The sequence below is a fragment of the Alexandromys fortis genome, unplaced genomic scaffold (genome assembly GCF_014885135.2).
Source record: "Alexandromys fortis isolate MF-2015 unplaced genomic scaffold, M_Fortis_MF-2015_v1.1 scaffold_151, whole genome shotgun sequence".
Lineage (NCBI taxonomy): Eukaryota > Metazoa > Chordata > Mammalia > Rodentia > Cricetidae > Alexandromys > Alexandromys fortis.
The window spans coordinates 3,156,488-3,174,112 of NW_026068043.1; the positions used below are offsets into that span (position 1 = coordinate 3,156,488).

The window sequence follows — 17,625 nt, forward strand, 5'->3', positions numbered from 1 at the left end:
GCACCCACACAGAACCTGGCCCCCAACACTGTTCTCCTGCATTCGTTAAGTGATGAATCTCCTTGCACAAGGACAGAAATAGTCTATTAAAACACCCTGGCAAGACAACATGGAGGGGGAGCCGGAAGACAGAGACGTGGGGAGGGAGTCGCCGGCTCTTTAATTGGTTCTTTCACCGAATGGTAGTTTGTCAATTAAGGGGATATGTAGAGCAAGTGAGATTAATCCGCTTGGGTCAAAAGCTCTATTCAGTATAGGTTCAAGTGTGCCACCCAGCCTGCGCAAGGATTTGGTGCCTGAAATACTGTGTTCAACAGATCTGGAGCTCTATTCAGTATAGGTTCAAGTGTGCCACCCAGCCTGTGCAAGGATTTGGTGCCAGAAAGGGGGCCTGTTCATTTAGAAAACAGGTACCCTCTGTGTTCCTACAGCCCCCGAAGCATCTCCTTTAGACCCACCGTCTTACTTCTTCCTCATCAGTGATTATCACGTGGCCTGATACTTAGCTGATACTCAGTGAAGTCGTGTTTCTGAAATCTAAATCCCTGTTGGGTGGGTGTGGTTCTTTGTGTGTGTGTAGTTTTGTGCACACGTGGTGCTCAGAGGTCAGCCTTCTGCAGTCGGTTCTCATATTCTTCCACCTTTGTTTTGCATCCAGGCAGTATCTCTCTTCTTGCCACTAGCTGCATGCACTATGCTAACAGACCCTTTTTACGAATTTTTACATATGTGCCTGTGTCCCTGTATTGGCTTGTGGGTGCCCTCAGAGGACAAAAGGAGCCGTCTGAGCTACAATTACAGCAGTTGTAAGCTACCCAACATAAAAGCTGAGATCCATTCAGCCCTTGTTCAAGGGCAGTACTTACTTTTAATCAGTGAGCCATCTCTCCAGCCCCACATCTAGCTTTTTCTGTGGCTTCCAAGAGTCTGAGCTCAGATCCCCATGCTTGTGCCTTTACCAAAAGAGCCTTCTCCCAAGTCCTGGCCTCTGGTTTGGTACACGGTGTTGAAATTCTTTAGGGTTTAGACACAGGACTGTGTTCCCAGTACTTCCAGTCTGGTTAATGAAGCAGGAGGCATTTGTGAGACCACTCCAAGGTCATCTCCCTCTGGTCAGGCTCGAGAATGAGGAACAACAACAACAACAACAACGTAAAGAAACACGGTTCACCCACCTCTTACTGTGTGTGTCTGGCTTGGCTCATCACTTCAAAGACAGTGTAGCCTGAGAGACATGACTTTGTCCGTAAAGAGCACAAGTTTGAAGCCCCGTCCCTTGAGAATGGAGGGGAGGACTTTAAGGTAAGGTAGCACACACACTTGTAATCGTAGGACTGGGGAGACAGAAGCAAGGGGAGCCTTGGAGCTTAGCAAGCAGCTGTCCTAGGTCACCTTTCAAAGTATAGGTTCAGTGGGAGACCCTGTCTCAAAAACAAGATGGTACAGGCATTGTCCTCTATGGTTTAACCCCAGCAATTGGGAGACTATGAATTCTACGTCTGCCTGATCTACATGGCAAGTCCCAGGTCAGCCAGGACTGCATAAGTGAGACCCTGTGTCATAACAACAACAAAACCCACAGGGTGAACAGCACCTAATGGACAACGCCAATACCCTCGGGTTGTCTTCTGGCTTCCACAAGCATATGCAGTTACCACCACCCACACACAACAGAAAAGGTCAGTTTCTTTATTCTCAACAGCAAGCAGTACTGTGAAGCCGGCTGTTTTTGTCATTCAGATGTAAGGTCAGCAAGGCACCGAGCATTTAGGTTGCTTGTTCACGGTCACATGGGTGTCATGGAAGGTGGCAGCTCCCAGTGATGCAGGAGCCAGGATGTCTCCAAGAGAGCTGGCTGAAGGCGAGAGAAAAGCTCCTGATCAGAAAGAGGACTTACTTCACTAGTGGCAAAAGGATGCACTGACTTGGAAGAAAGATGTCGAGGGAGATATTCTACCGCAGTTTATTGGGAAGGAGTCAGCTTCTAGGGAACTGAAATACGAGGGGTCAGGTTGAATAGGTTAAGGTGAATATACAGTCGGGTTTTCAGTGCTATGATAAGAGTTTTTATACAGTTTATTCTGAAATTTTTCCATGGTCAAAAGGTTGTTTCTAGAGGGCAGAAGGCTCCGATGCTGTTTGCCACTGTTAGTAGACTTTTTTCATCTATCTCTTATTCCACCACTATCCCCCCCCCAAAAAAAAATAAATAAATAAAAAGGAAATCTGGTCTTATTTACAGCATTGGGTTCCACTTGCTTCCCATTTAGGGATCAAAACAGAAAGGAGGGCTGCTCAGTTGGTAGAATGCTTGCCTAGTGTAGAATCCTGGGCTCCATCTCCAGCTACACACACACACACACACACACACACACACACAAAGAGAGAGAGAGAGAGAGAGAGAGAGAGAGAGAGAGAGAGAGAGAGAGAACATGGTGGTACATGCCTGTAACTACAACACCAAGAAGGTGGAGGTAGGAAATCAGGAGTTCAAGGTTGTCCTCTGATACTTGTCTGAGTTCAAGACCAGATGGGGCTACAATAGCCTAAAAGGAGCTGGAGTGGAGGAAGGGGATGGGAAAGGGAAAGGAATCAAGGCATTGTTCCCACCTTCCTGCTTCCCCTAACTCCTGAATAGTCTTCCTCACCCACCTTCTTTCCCACAGCTCAGTTTGAGCTGACTGCAGCAGGAACTGCCCCCAGGGATGGTCCTCCCCCTTTGCCTGTTAAGAAAGGGGGACTGAGGACTTGGTCTGTTCTTTGACATTTGTAATGATGTGATTTGAGGGCCTGGGAAGCACTCCATCTTAAGGGGGCTTCTTGAGACTGCTGACAACCGCCTGAAGCCTTTTCAGTTGGGGACAAAACTTCCATTTCCAAAGGAGAAATCAGGCTTCAAGTGTGAGCCACCTGGGACAGGCAGCAGGGAGCAGAACGTTCCTCAGAGCAGCTAGAAACTGGGATGTGTGAGGAGAGGGGAAATCATGGGGTATTTTCTTCTTTGCTTCCTAGGTAGCTGGTAACCTGGGCTCTTGGAGTCCTTGGGCTGATGGTAATTGGCAGGAAACTGATGGCAATTGCTGGTAGATTGTGCTGTGAGAGAGGGCACAGATGAGAAGGGTTCACTTGTACACTCTGGAGAATTCTGAATTCTGTTGGCTGTGACAGTCAGGATCAGCACAGCCTCCACAGAGAAGGCCAAGACTGAGAGTGGCTGAGCCAGGGCACTCCACTTCCCAGCTGCGGGCCACACCATGGGAGGCAGGAAGGAGGGAGGGGTAACTGAAATCTGGGAATCTCTCCTGGGCAGAGTCTGGGGCAAAAGGTAGACAGGTCAGTCACACAAACAGTGTTACATTGCATTAGAAAGTGGGAAGAAGATGAAGGCAGCTGTCCCATTGACAGAGTGCAAAGAAATTGGGGTTTCTAAAAGCTGGGAGAATTTTAGATCATTTCCCAGAAATGGGCTGTTTTATACCTCTATGAGGTGTTGACTTAGAATCCATTAGTCATATGGTATATCTGGGTCAGTTAGTAGATCTATTTTTGACATATGTGTGTGCATTTATGTGTATACATGTATTCAAGTACACATGTTAGGGAGTGCACATGTGTGTGGAGGGTAGAGGTTGACACTGAGTGTCTCTCTAGATCACCGCTGATCTTATTCATTGATACAGGGTCCTTTGTTAAATTCAGAGCTCAGCATTTCTGCTCGTCTTGCTGCCCAGGTTGCTCTGGGTATTCTGTCTCGACCACTTGTGTTCTCAGACTGCACAAGGCCACCAAACCCACCCTTCTTACATGTAGTTCTGGGGATCCTAACCCAGTCCCCACTCCCATTGTTCTGAACAGAGTCAAACTATATATCCTAGGATAGCCATACTCTCACAACCTTCTGACCCAGCCTTTTCAGTTCCGGTATTACAGGCCTCACCTCCACGTTGGGCAAGAAGTTCTTTTGGTTTAATCCAGCTCTGTTTGGATTTGTAAAATGCTGAGGGCCTTATGCATACAAAGAAAGTGTTCTAACACTGACCCACATGAAAGGGAGGAAGGAAGAGAGGGAGATTTTTAGTCTTTCCCCCTTCTCCACTGCTCTATGTCATCTATTAGGTAAAGGTTCTAGAAGCTTTGTGACCCCAGCCATTTCCCTCAGCAGGCCATCTCCACATCCACACAACAGAGAAAGAGGCCATGAGAGTAACAGTAATTGTATCTGGCCCTCTAGACTCATCCATGAAGCCCCAAATGCAGGAGACATGGCCAAAGCAAACCATGTTGAAGGTAAAGAAAGATCTTGGGCAGAGGGACTTGGAAGCCTGCCTGGTGAAGGGTATTGAACTTGGCCAGCATGATGATGCTCTGATGGATTCCTTTGACTTGTCAAAAGCATCCTCTGACACTCCACGCTGTGCAAACGTGACTTGGGCTACCAGTGTCTGTCTGATCCCTGGAATTATCCAGAGTGGAGCTGGAGAAACTTAGAGTGCAGGGATCCACAGAGATCTGAGTCAGGAAGCAAATGCAGTGCAGTCTAAAAGTAGGAGAAGGGGTGGTGGGAGGAAGGAGAAGAATCAGGAAAATAACAGAGTAGAGAAAGAAGAGATAGTTCCGTTGGCAAAGAGCTTGTCACTCAAGCCTAAGCAACCGAGTTGTTCCTTATGTAAGTAAAACGGTGGGTACAGTAGTGTGCACTTATAACCCCAGCTTTGGGGGGGTGTGCACATTAGTGAGTCAGCTTAGCTGAGCTGATGAGCTTCTGGGTCAGTGAGAGACCCTGTCTCAAATAGTAAAGGTGAATGGGGCTGAGGCTAAGGCTGTGGCTCAATAAATAGAGTGCTTGCCCTAGCATAAGCAAAGCCTTGGGCTCCATCCATAACACCACATAAACCAGATAGGGTATTACATGCCTATAATCCTAGCACATAGGGAGGTGGAGGCAGGAGGATCAGGAGTTCAAGATCATCCTGAACTACACAGCAAATTCAAGGCCTGCCTGAGGTAGAAGAGATACTGTCAGAAAGAAGGGAGGAAAAAGGAATGGAGGTGGGGTGTGTGTGTGCGCGCGTGTGCGTGTGTATGTTTGTGTGCGTGTGCGCGTGTGTGCGTGTGTGTGTGTGTGTGTGTGTGTGTAAGTGTAGAGCAGGTAAGACACTTAGTGTTAACCACTGGCCTCTACCTTCCTGAGCACACACATGCACATGCTTTTGGATAAACACACACACACACACACACACACACACAAAGAAAGAGAAGCCCAGGGTCTTTACCTCCACCCCCAAAGGGAACAGTAACAACTAGATCACTTTCCCTCTCTGTCCCCATTCCTTTTGCCCATAGGCAAACATGCCACAGATGGCATCTCTTAGTTGTCTGTGTCAGCAGCAAAAAGCCTTGGGGATCTGACCCCCCAGGAGTGTGTTTGAGCCGTTGAATTTCCTGGATAGCTTCACCTGGGAATCGTTCTTGGGGATGGAAGGGCTGGAAATCACATAAGAAGATCAAGAAGGAAGCCAAGCAAGTGACGCCTTCAAACAGGCGAAGCGAGGCAGGCGCTGCTCCCCCTCCCCCAGGGACAGTTAGAGTTTTGCGGAGCTGTAATTAACCCAGCAGCCCACTGGGTCTGTCTATTCCACTGCACAAAAGCTGTTGAAAGAAGGATTCTTGAAGAGAGAGGTTCCAATTCAAGTGGTATTTGAGTACGTCCCTTGTTGGGTATAGTGTTTCCAGAGTTTATGGCTATAATCAACAAAACATGGCCGTTCTTTCAAGCAGGTTTCTCGAATGACTTTCTGAGTACAGTTATATAAAAAGAAAAAACAAAAAACAAAAAAGGGCGTCTAGAGTGATCTGGGGGAGGGGAAGGGAAAGAAAGAAGTATGTAAGGCTGGAATCAAATTGAGGGCTTGGTTTCCCTCTCAAAGGATGCTGAAGACATCAAAAGAACGGGTATCATCGAGACTCTTGGTATGTGGCACATTTTCAGCTTAGTGCCCAAGTTCTTCGACATTGTGTCGTCCCCATTTTCATTTCATTGTGTGTGTGTGTGTGTGTGTGTGCATAATGTGTGCATGTGCACATGTTCATGTACATATGTGTTCACACGCATGTGCCTATGCATATGAAGGGTCAGAAGGTGATGTCGGCCGGGGGCCTTTCTTAATTTCTCTCCACCTTTATTGTTTTGATATAAGGTCTCACTAATCCTCGAGCTCATAAACTTGGCAAGAATGGCTCCCCAGTGAGCCGCATGGGTCCTCCAGTTTCTGGCCCGCTAGAGCTAGGGTTATAGGTGTGTGCCCCACACCCTGCTTTTCATAGGGAGTGCTAGGTATCCAAATTTGGGTCTTCATCTTTTATATGGCAAGAGCAAGCAAGCACTTTATCTGCTAGGCCATCCCCCAGCCTCCCACTCACCTCTAAAAACTAAATCTCTAAATCAGGTACACGTCTATAATCCCAGCACTCAGGGTGTAGAATCTGGATGACTGGGAGTTCGAGGCCATCGCTGACTACTTAGCAAATTAGAAGCCACATGGACTACTTGAGACTCTTGTTTTAAAATTGCAATGATAAGAAAATAGTAGTAATGACTCTCTTTTACCCACCCACTCGATGTCAGGCGGTAGTACAGTCGTTTCTCTGCCTTTGCAGAGCTAAGGGTTGGGAGACATGCATAGAAACACCAAAGTACATTACTAAAGATACTGTCTGCATTTGTGTTAAGAGACTAAAAAAATAAGCGAACAGGGAGGGAGGTGGAGTCGGAGGGCTTGATGTGACAGTCAAGGCAGACTTTGTGGAGAAGGTGCACACCGGCTGAAGGTGTAAGCGTCTACCTGTGCCCGTGAAGAGGTTGGGTGTGTGAGAAGAGCATTCTAGAACAGACCACAGAATGCCTGTGTGGCAGTCTGTGATGTGGTCTGATCGAGGGGGACTGGAATGATGGAGGACAGTGTCCAGACTAGCAGGAACTGAGGGCAGGGAGGACAGAAAGCTGCACGGCCTTACCCTTGACAAAGCTCCATACAGGAACTGCACTCTTTACCCTAAAACTGCTGGGGTTACAGGCATGTGCCACCATGCCTAGGTTGCTTAATCTTTTTTTTTTTTTCAAGTTAAATACAGTGTGGGACGGGCATGAGAGGAGCCTGCCAGGGACGTCTCCCATTGTTGGGGCATTTGGTAAATGTGGCAGACTCGGGAGCGTTCACTGACAAGTGTAACTCAGCTCTGGATGTCATATTTTATGTACTGAGTACTGAGACATTAGTTAAACTATTCACCAGCCATTAGCCATGGACTAGCTAATGGGGACAAGAATTCAGGAATTGTGGCGAGGCAGGCTTTGTTGAAGTGGCTTTAGGAAAGTCACCATCTGCAATCAACATTACGGCAAAGGGCGCTGTATCTCTAAGTAGAAACAGACATATTTGCTGGGGGGAAAATGAGTTTCTAAGGTCTGGCCAGCTACTGTTCGGATCACTCTGTCACCCCTGATTGGATCAGATATCTCCAAAAGTGCCTCGGATTTGCCTCTCGCGTTAGTCTTCTGAGCCCTCTGGTTGAACACCATCGCTATGAGGCGGGGCAGAGGGAAATGAAGTGTCTTTCAGCAGAGCAGTGGCACGGAACTGGGCATCAGGGGGCTTCATCAATAAACTCCGTGCCTTACAAGATGGATCTCCTTCCCGAGGCTCTGTAGCTGTTAAGTTGGCTCTTTTCAGTCAGAGTCTGAACTTTTCATTTCGGTGTAATGTAGTTAGACAACCTAGTTATTCAGGCCTACACTTCTGTTTTTCATTAACTCCGGATAACATTCGATGCTCGTACAGGGGGAGATGGGAAGGGATGGGGAGCGGGGGGGGGGGGCAAGCCAGGCGTCTTTCACAGCTTGTGTGAACACTTAGCATCTTGCAAGCCTTTAAAACATGCTCCACACAGACATTCCAGCCCAACACGTTCAAAAGTTATCCGAGCTCCAGTGTGTAACCGGAGTCAACTGCAAGCCTGCTTTAAATAACCGCAATGGCCTGACTGTAGCTACACGGTGAGCAAATCTCTCGGTGTTTCTGTACCCTGTTCCTCACCAGGTCGCTAGGAAAGACTGGCTTGATCCGTTCTGCAGATTCCGTCTTTGTGCCACTTTCGGCATGACTCTGGGTTTTGTTTTTTTATTTTTTTTGTTACGTGTATGCATGTGGGTATGTGTAGACTCTTGTGGGTACCTTCGGAGGCCAGAAAAGGCCATCATCAGATTCCCTGGAGCTGGACTTACAACTGGTAGTGAGAGGCCTCCGATGGGTGCTGGGACCTGAACTCAGGTCCTCTGCAAGAGCAGTCACACTCTTAACAGCTGAACCATCTCTCCATCCCCAACAGTTTGAGATTTACTCAAGGGTGATCCCAATGAGGTGATATTTGTTCTTGTTTTAATGAAATTACATGAATCTAATGTTACATCATAGGCCCAGGGGGTCCCTGTATCCTGCTTTACAGATTTGGTTTTTGCATGTCTTCCCTGAGGAAAGACACACACACACACACACACACACACACACACACACACACCAGGTGGGTCAGGGGAATTCATAGTACCTGGAGGGTACTGCTCTGCTTCCCCAAGATGGAGACCCCCACCCTAAGTGATACATTTCAATTATCACTTCATCGTCAAAGAAACCAGAACATAAAACATGCCCAGTAATGCCCAATGCTAAACCAGCAGCTATGTTGTGGCTAAGGTTCTGGCTCCAGTTGTGTGTATCAAGGTGTCTTTTAGTTACTTTCCTCTTTGCTGGACATAACAGCTGACAAAAGCCACTTACAGATTGAGTTTGCTCTGGCTCACAGGTCAAGAGTCTCATCCATCATGTTAGGGCAGCCATGACAACAGAGGCATGAGCAGCTGGTCACATTGCATCCGCAGTCAGGAAACAGAGATGAACACTGGGTGCTCACCTAGATGGTTTCACCCATTTAGTTACTCTAGGACCACAGCCCAAGGAATAGTGCCACCCACACTCGGGGCAGGGGGAGTGGTCTTCGCACTTCAATTAATCTAGAAAATCCCTCTCCCATACATAGTATTTCCTGGTGGTTCTTAATCCAGTCAGGCTAACAATAAAGATTAACCATCATGCTTATCAGATCCTGCAATCAAATGTAACCCCACTGGCAGGCTGCTTACCTGGTATACATGAAGCCCTGGGTTCCATCCCCAGCATAAACCATGTGTGGTAGCACATACCGGAGATCCCATCTTGTAGAAAGTGGGGGAAGATGGATCAGAAATGAAAAGTAATCTTTCGAGATGGACTTGGAGGCCAGCCTGAGCTACGTGAGATCCTGTCTTTAAGCTTCATCTTCCCCACTCTCCAAGCGTGGTAGAGTAGACAGACTTCCTGTGTGGAAAAAACTCACCCAGCCTTACAGCCCAAACTCTGCTCTGTAGGTTCACCTTGGCCACAGCCCTCCTTGGGGAATCACCTACCATAAAGTAAATTGGCTTCAGGGGAACGCACCAACCCCCTTTGCACTCTGACATCGAACGCTCCTCTAATTACAAATAGCACACGAGAGAACCAGACCAGAACATTTAAATAAGGATCATCTAAAGGCTGTAGGCCAAAGCCTTCTCACAGAGGGCACCATGTAATTAGCTAATCTGACTCACAGGGTAAAGTTCACTTACTCCCACCCCAGTTCCCCAACCTGCTCACCATGCCTGTGTCCTTCAGTTTATGAGCCCAGCCTCAAGAGAGGTTCTGCCAGGCCTGGATGCTTCCACAGGTAGATGAGGGGGTCTGCAGGAAAAGTCCCCTCTTTTCTGTCTTAGAATCGTCATGGTCCTCGGCGTCTCCTAAGACACCCTAGTTTACAATTAGAGCTAAATGCATATTTCTGCAGAGCTTGCCTCTGAGGGCAGGATGTGTTACGTCCCACCTTCACTGAAACAGACTCTTTGTTATTTGCCGCCGCCGCCTAAGCCAGTACTGTTGGCTTGCAAGCCGCAAGCTTGTTTCTACCCCCCACCTCTTGGTCAGAGCACTGGGATTACAGATGTTCATGCTGGGCACCCAGCTGTTACGTGGGTCCTGGGGATCTGAACTCGTGTTCTCGCACTTGAACGGCCGGCACTTTACCCACGGAACCATCTCCCTTCTCTAGACCTTGAAGTTTGAATGCCTCCCTCGTACTAGGCGTACAACCATCTGAGAACAGGCGTCTGTAAGTGTTGCTGCCCATCAGGGCATTAAGTCCTTTCCACGGCTCATATTTACTGTGTTTAGGGATACCCAGTGTCAGTTGGCTGGCCAGTTGGAGACCTTTATCACCAGTGTGATTTTCTAGCCGTCTGTTACATTTCCTCCTAACCTTCGGCTCCCCACACATGCAAGAAAGTGCTGGACTGTCTGGCAATCCAGAATCTTTTTATCTGTATCTCCACAATGCTGGGATTACAGCACACTGGCTGATTTTAAAAGTGGGTCCTAGGGCATCCGACTCTGGTCCTCATGCCTGCAAGGCAGGTGTATTATCCACAGAGCCATCTTCCTGTGCCCTGCAGTTCTTCCTCTATAATGAGCTCTTCCCTACCCCAGAGCCATCTCTGTCCCCACTAAATCATACTGTTCTCAGCACACCTACCTCACCCTTCCACATATAGTTGATTCTTTTTTCAAGACAGGGTTTCTCTGTAGCTTTGGAGCCTGTCCTGGAACTAACTCTTATGCACCAGGCTGGTCTTAAATTCACAGAGATCCACCTATCTCTGCCTTCCAAGTGCCAGTGGCCATTCAGCTCTTTACTAAACCATCACAATGGCATAACTTTACACAGTGTAAACAAATATTCTGCACCGTGTGTGTCTGTGTGTGTGCACACGCTCTCATGTGTGCACATGCCACCATCTACAAAGTAGATCACGAGTCACTTCTTTCCGTCCACTATGTGGGATCTAGGGATAGAGCGCATGTCATCAGGCTCTGGGGCAAGCACCCTTGACTGTTGCGCATCTCTCCAGCCTTGCTCCTGGGCTTTCTGCCTACTGCTTTCTACTCTACCACTCTTCGTTGCATCCAAACACCTAAGCAGGAATGGAATAGATAGTTTAGTGGTTAAGAGTTCTTGCTTCTCCTGCAGAGGACCCAGATTCTGTTCCCAGCACACAATAGCAGTAACTCCAGCTCCTGGGGACCCAACCCTCTTCTGGCCTCCACAGACATGGCACTCACATGCCCCTCCCCACTTCTTCAAAAATTAATAAAGACCAAAGTGGCCGTGGTGATTTCCTACACAGAGCTTGGTTTCATAAATTTTTAAAAATTTCCCCAGAGTACCTTCTCAGATAGAGGTGCTCAATTACAACACAGTAATTTGAAGAGAAATAAGCTATCAGTTAATAAACTGCAGTGGTTGAGCATCTCTTGGGGGAGCAAGCAGGATAAATGAGACATGCTACCCTCGAGGAATTGATTGTCTAAATGAGAATAAGACAGAGCCACAAGAAGAGTCAACTCGTAACCCACTCCCATGTAGCACATGTGTCCAAACAGAATAAGCACAAGTGGCCCTGCTTGGGTATTTCCATGGGTTTTAGTATCTCTGTCATAAATTTATAGTCTTTGTGTTATACTAAGCATTTGTGTTAGCCATACATATATGTATATATCTGTACATCCATACACGTATGTGGAGACCAAAGGAGGATGTCTACAATCCTGTTATACAACTTTCTAATATATATTCTTTGAGCTGTGGTCTCTAAATGACCTAGGGTTTAGGCTGTCAATCAACCAACCCAAAGATTCTCATTTCCACTCCCACAGCGCCTGACTTTTCACGTGAGTGGTGGAGATTCAAACACAGGTCCTCAGACTTGCACAGCAAGCCCTCTCACCCCTGAGATATCTCTCCCTAGTCCCCTTTTCTTGGTTTTCTTTTCTTCGGAGATACATGAGTTGTCCAAGGTAATGAACACAGAGGGTAGATGTGGGAAGGCCTAATGTGTGCCCAAAGATGAAGTTCACCTGGGTTCCAGTGGCTCACAGCCTTTGTCCTCACTTCCCTCTCATGACACCTACACCCTGCTTACCGCCAGTCTCAGAACATGTAGGAAGATAAGCTGTGCACCGTTGCCATTCAGCAACATTGGATACAGTCTTCGGTAGGGATGATAGTTTGATGTTCCCATCATAGAGGAGTTACCCAAAGACATATATCTCACACAGATAGAAACTCAAGGTATCGCATGCTGGTAGTGTGTTATAATGACATGGATTTTTGGGTGAGACTTGTACTCGGTGGACTGTTGCAGATGACATAAAAGTATAGGATAAATTCACAGAGTTGTCTATCCTCCTGTGTTAGAGAAACCGTGAGCTCATCTGACAGTAGCAAACCAAGACCAGATATTGATTTTACCACCTTGAGCCTGCGTCTTCACTGTGGAGAAAGCCAGACGGTGCCCATCTCAGAAGGTCGAGATGATGGCTAATTATAGTATATTAGTTACTTTTCTCAACAGTGTGGCACAGTACCTGGCAAGAAGCAAATTAAGGAAGGCAGGGCTGTTGTGACTCTCAGTTTGAGGGCACAGCCATCATGGCAGGGGCAGCATGGCTGCAGGAGCATGAGGTGAGTAGCCACACTGCATCTGTAGCCAGGAAGCACAACCCACTTGCTCCCTTGTATTTAGCCCAGATCCCCAACCTGTGGCTTGGTGCCTCCCTCATTCAAGAAGGGCCCTCTTACCTCAGCCCAGGGGAGAAACTCCCTCACAATGGTCATGCCCCAATGTTTGTCTGCGCTGTGGTTCTGCATCCTGTCAAGTTGATTTGTAGCATTAATCATCAATATTGAAAAAGCCTGGGGCCCGATAGAGCTCTGCCAGGGGTGGCTGTTCTGGTATATTACAGCATCTTTCCCCAAGCCATAGCTAAGACCCCAAAAATGTATCCACGGGGGAACAATTTTAGGTTGAGATTGTCTCTCCATTTCCAAGGAGACCCAGTCTTATTTTGGTTTCCTATAAGTCCTTTGAAATATGCTACTTTGGGTAAAATCTGATTGTTTGTTCTATGGACATTGCTTGTCTGGTGCACAGTTTATTTGGCCTTCTCACACTCTTGAAGGTATCTAACCTAGTTCTGGGTCTCATAAAAGTGGTAATCATGTATTTGTGGGAAACAATCCTGTAGGATTGGTGAGTAGAAGTCACATAACCAACATTGGTCCAGTTGAGGTGGAAAGCCAACCCTAAAAGTGTTTGTCATCATCCCTGGTCAGGATCTCAAAATATTGGTCTCCTCATTTATACAAAGGTAGGCCTGCTCCATTCCTACTGAGGGAAAAAGACACAATCATGTCCCTTAAAGAGAATATAAAACTATTCAGAAGAAGTGCCTATGTCCTGCAAGAATTTCTTCCCTATGGATACATACACAATCTCTACTCTCTTCTCAAAAAGTCCCAACAGCAAGCCGCAGTGTAATTCCACCAAAATTCACACTAGGCTTATTTGTGGACATGAGTGAGGAGTTGCTGGCAGGAACATGGGTAACCCCAAAGCAGCCACACTGGAGAACCTTCATTCAGCATGGGTGATGGGTAGATGGAGCTCCTTCAGCTACCTTCCCTAGCCCATAGCACTTCTGTGGTTGTGTGCAGTTTGGTCAGGGAGGAGTAGTTAGAATCTCAAGCAGGGGTCCATTGACTCCCCACCTCCCACACACACATTCTCCTTCTAAAAGGGATAATGACCATCAGTCCAATGCTGAAGGTCTCTTGCAAGCAGCCATAAGTACTATGAAAATAGTGGCTTCTTTCTCTTGAGCAACCATGTTCTGCAACACTGTAGAAGTCACCTTTCTAGCTCTCTCTGTGAGTTTCGAGGAGACCAACTTGAAGTGCTGTCTTCCTGAAGGTTAAACTCCCTGGAACTGGGTTTCTAGCTCTCTCTATGAGTTTCGAGGAGACCAACTTGGAGCGCTGTCTTCTTGAAGGTTAAACTCTCTGGAACTGGGCCAGAAGCTGTGAAATCTGCACAGAGGTCACCCTAAGCTGTGCTCTGTGCTTGGTGGGTCACTACCCTCCTGTTATTCCACAGCACATACCTGACTCACTTGACATTTTCATAATTAATTTATAATAGCAGTAACCCTGAGATGAGCTTATTTATAGATTTGTGGAAGCTAGATAAGAATATAGATCAAATCTCAGATCATTAACAGGCTTGGGGGAGTTCTGTAACTGTCAAATGATGGTAGAAAAGGCCTCATCACTTGAGATGGTCTAGGAATCTCCAGTTTTATTTTATTTTGCCTTTTCTTAAATTTGTGCATGTAAAGTATGTAAAGGAAGAGGCATGTATCCGTATTTGTGTGTGTGTGTGTGTGTGTGTGTGTGTGTGAGTTGAGCCCAGAAAACACCCTTAGCTATTATTGTAGGAGGCTGCTTGTTTGTTCCTGTCTTCCCAGATTTGAAATAACCACACAGAAACTGTAGTAATGAAATCACTGCTTGGCCTATTAGATCTAGCTTCTTATTGGCTAGCTCTTACATCTTAATTTAACCCATTTCTATTCATCTGTGTACCACCATATGGCTGTGGCTTACCAGGTAAAGTTCTGTCCAGCATCTGGCATCTGTCTCTGGCGGGGCTACATGGCTTCTTCTGACTCCACCTTCTTTTTCCCAGCATTCAGTTTAGTTTTCCCCACCTAGCTCTACTCTACCCTATCACAGGCCAAGTCAGTGTCTTTATTCATTAAGCAATAAAAGCAGCACATACACAGAAGGTATGGTTCCTTGTATTCTGTCCACCTTAGTTTTAGAGCGAGGGTCTCTCACTGGCATGGAGCTCAATGAATAGGTTAGGCTGACTGGGCAGCAATTTTCAGCAAAACCTCCCTCTGCCTCCCCAGTACTGAGGTTATGAGCATATATCCCTGGCCTTATTAAAAATGTGGGTTTTGAGGAGTCAAACTTAGAATCTCAAGGTTTCAAGGCAAACAGTCAGTTGGATAACCAATGGATCCATCCCTCCAGTCCCCAATTTAGTTTATTTTATCCATTTTGTGTGTTCTGTTGTCTTGGTAGTTACCTTTTTTGAAAAATAACAAGTATTGCTCTTCTGTTATCAAAGTAAGTCATGTTCCATATCAAAAACATCAAGATAAGTACAGAGAAGAAAATAAAGGTGTCTGGTAATCCCATCACCCAGAAGCACCTGCTGCTAAATTTCCGTGTGTGTGCACCTCTAATAGAGTCTTCATTCTGACATCCTACTAGCAGGGCCGCTGTCTGGACACGGAGCCCTCCCACTCCGCTGCTTTCTTTGACAGACATGTTTCCTATTGAGGATAACATCAGATGTTCTGGGGATGGGAAGTTATCCATCAATAAAGAGTGACGAGTGACTCCCTGTCTTTTCTATAAACCACCGTCTCCAGGCGCCCCCCCCTCCTTCCACCTGTATTAAACTGACTGCTGCTCTCAACCCCAATTTATTCTTCTCTTCCCTTGATGTGCGGGGATATTGGTGTCACTGTGCCTCTACTCCTCCCTTTCCCTATGAGGCTGTGATTTCCTCCAGGGCTCCCATGAGCCCCATGTCTCATCCAGAAGCGCAGAAGGGCCGCATTGCCCATTGCCCCGCTAACTGCTTCGTGACTGGGTTTTTCACCTATGTGCAATTATCTTTAAATATTCTTATCCCTAAATGTAACCATTTTATTTTATTTTTATTGAGACTCAGGATCTTTTATACCCCAGACTGGTCTCAAACTCACTAACTGCTGGAGAACAACTTTGAGGGGGCAGTTCTCTTGCAGTGAGAACTCAGGTCATCGGGCTTAGCAGCACACACCCACTGAGTCATGTCATGGAACCACCCCCCTCCATTTTTTCTATAATTAGCAACAAGTATCAAAGTGCTGAAATTCAAGGCAGTACCGATAAGAGTGCTTGGTTCGCATTGACACAGGCACACGGGTAGTGGTGACTTTTAGTTTTTCATTTAGATGAATTTATAAACTTGGAAATCCTTTAAAGTGAGAACCTGTCAGCAAACCCTTACCACAGCACTGGACACACTATAAATTCTTGATTAATCCGTATTGAATGAAGATGCAAATGAAGGGGAAATGTAATTACTTAGCCTCCTCTCACTTAATCTCGGTAGTTAAGTGCAGAAGAGATCATATAAAAAATGATGAAAAAAATAGCACCTTGGAACAATTTTTATGGCGCATCACTGTGGATTTCTGTGCTAAGATATCACTGTTAACCCGAGTGGAGACTTTTTTTTTTAAATTAAAAAAAAATCCTGACAATACCCTTTCTACTCCTTTCCTAAATGAACATTAATATGTGGTCATAAAATCTCCCAGGCAGGGTGTTATGAATTACTGTGCTGTAAGATTAGGAAAAGGCCATTTGCAGCCATGTGTTTTATAGAGCTAGATTTTGGAGCCTAGCCCCTGCCCCTGCCCTGCCCCTGATCCTTCAGAGTTGAACTCTAAGGCATGAAGCTTTGCGGAGCTGCTATTTCTCTCTGAACACCACCAGGCTCAGTGGCAACCAAGTCCTGCCCCTCCCTCACAGCCTGCTTACCCCAGGGGGAAAGCATAAATTGTCAAAGGTCCCTCCTGTATGCTGACTTTGAGCTCACCAGCAGGAACCACTTTGCTTGAAAAGTCTTTGATCCATTAGTCCTTGAGAAAGACTGAGAGACTGGGCCTAGGGCATTGGTTTCCTAACACTTTATTCCTCCTTCACACACACACACACACACACACACACACACACACACACACACACACCTCTATCTATCTATCTATCTATCTATCTATCTATCTATCCATCCATCCATCCATCCATCCATCCATCTATGTCAGACACGGAATAAAAGCTCAATCTACAAGAGAAGAGATGGGTTTTAAGTGACTTTGGGGTCCCATAACACTGTGGTAATCTAACTCTAAATCTGTATCTTAGCACAGTGAGAAAGGCAGAGCCTACAGAAACTAAGGGACACAAGCCTCAGCTCAAAGCACAAGACAAAACTGACAATTACACCCATAATGTTAAAGTTTACGTTTTTGAGGACTTTGTGGCAGGCACCATTCTAAACTCTGACTGTTTTGTGTGTGTGTGTGTGAGAGAGAGAGAGAGAGAGAGAGAGAGAGAGAGAGAGAGAGAGAGAGAGAGAGAGAAAAGAAAGAGAGGGGGGGGGGAGAGAGAGAGAAAGAATGAGGAGAAAAAAGAAAGACCAAAGGGTATAACTCAATTATAGTAGGATTGCTTAGCATCCGCCAGTAAAGAGTTGAATGTGTGGCTTAGAGATAGAGTGCCTTTTTGGAATCCCCCAGTGAGGGGCTAGGGTGTGGCTCAGTGGTAGAGCCCCTGCCTAGAATCCCCCAGTGAGGGGCTGGGGTGTGGCTCAGTGGTGGAGCACCTGCCTAGAATTCCCCAGTGAGGGCCTAGGAATGTGAGTCATGAGTAGAACGCTTACTCACTTACACTTATAATGTCTACTGTGTAAAAATCCCTGTATTTATCTCCAGTGCCAATAAATAAATACAAACTGTGATATATAAGACCTACTGTTCTCTGACT

General features: G+C 46.5%; 1 protein-coding gene across 9 annotated transcripts in view; it reads left to right on the forward strand.

The window, feature by feature from the left end:
• The window catches only part of Auts2 (activator of transcription and developmental regulator AUTS2), a 1,106,765-nt gene that overhangs the window by 790,464 nt on the left and 298,676 nt on the right, over window positions 1–17,625 (forward strand). The gene's annotated exons all lie outside the window — the stretch shown is intronic.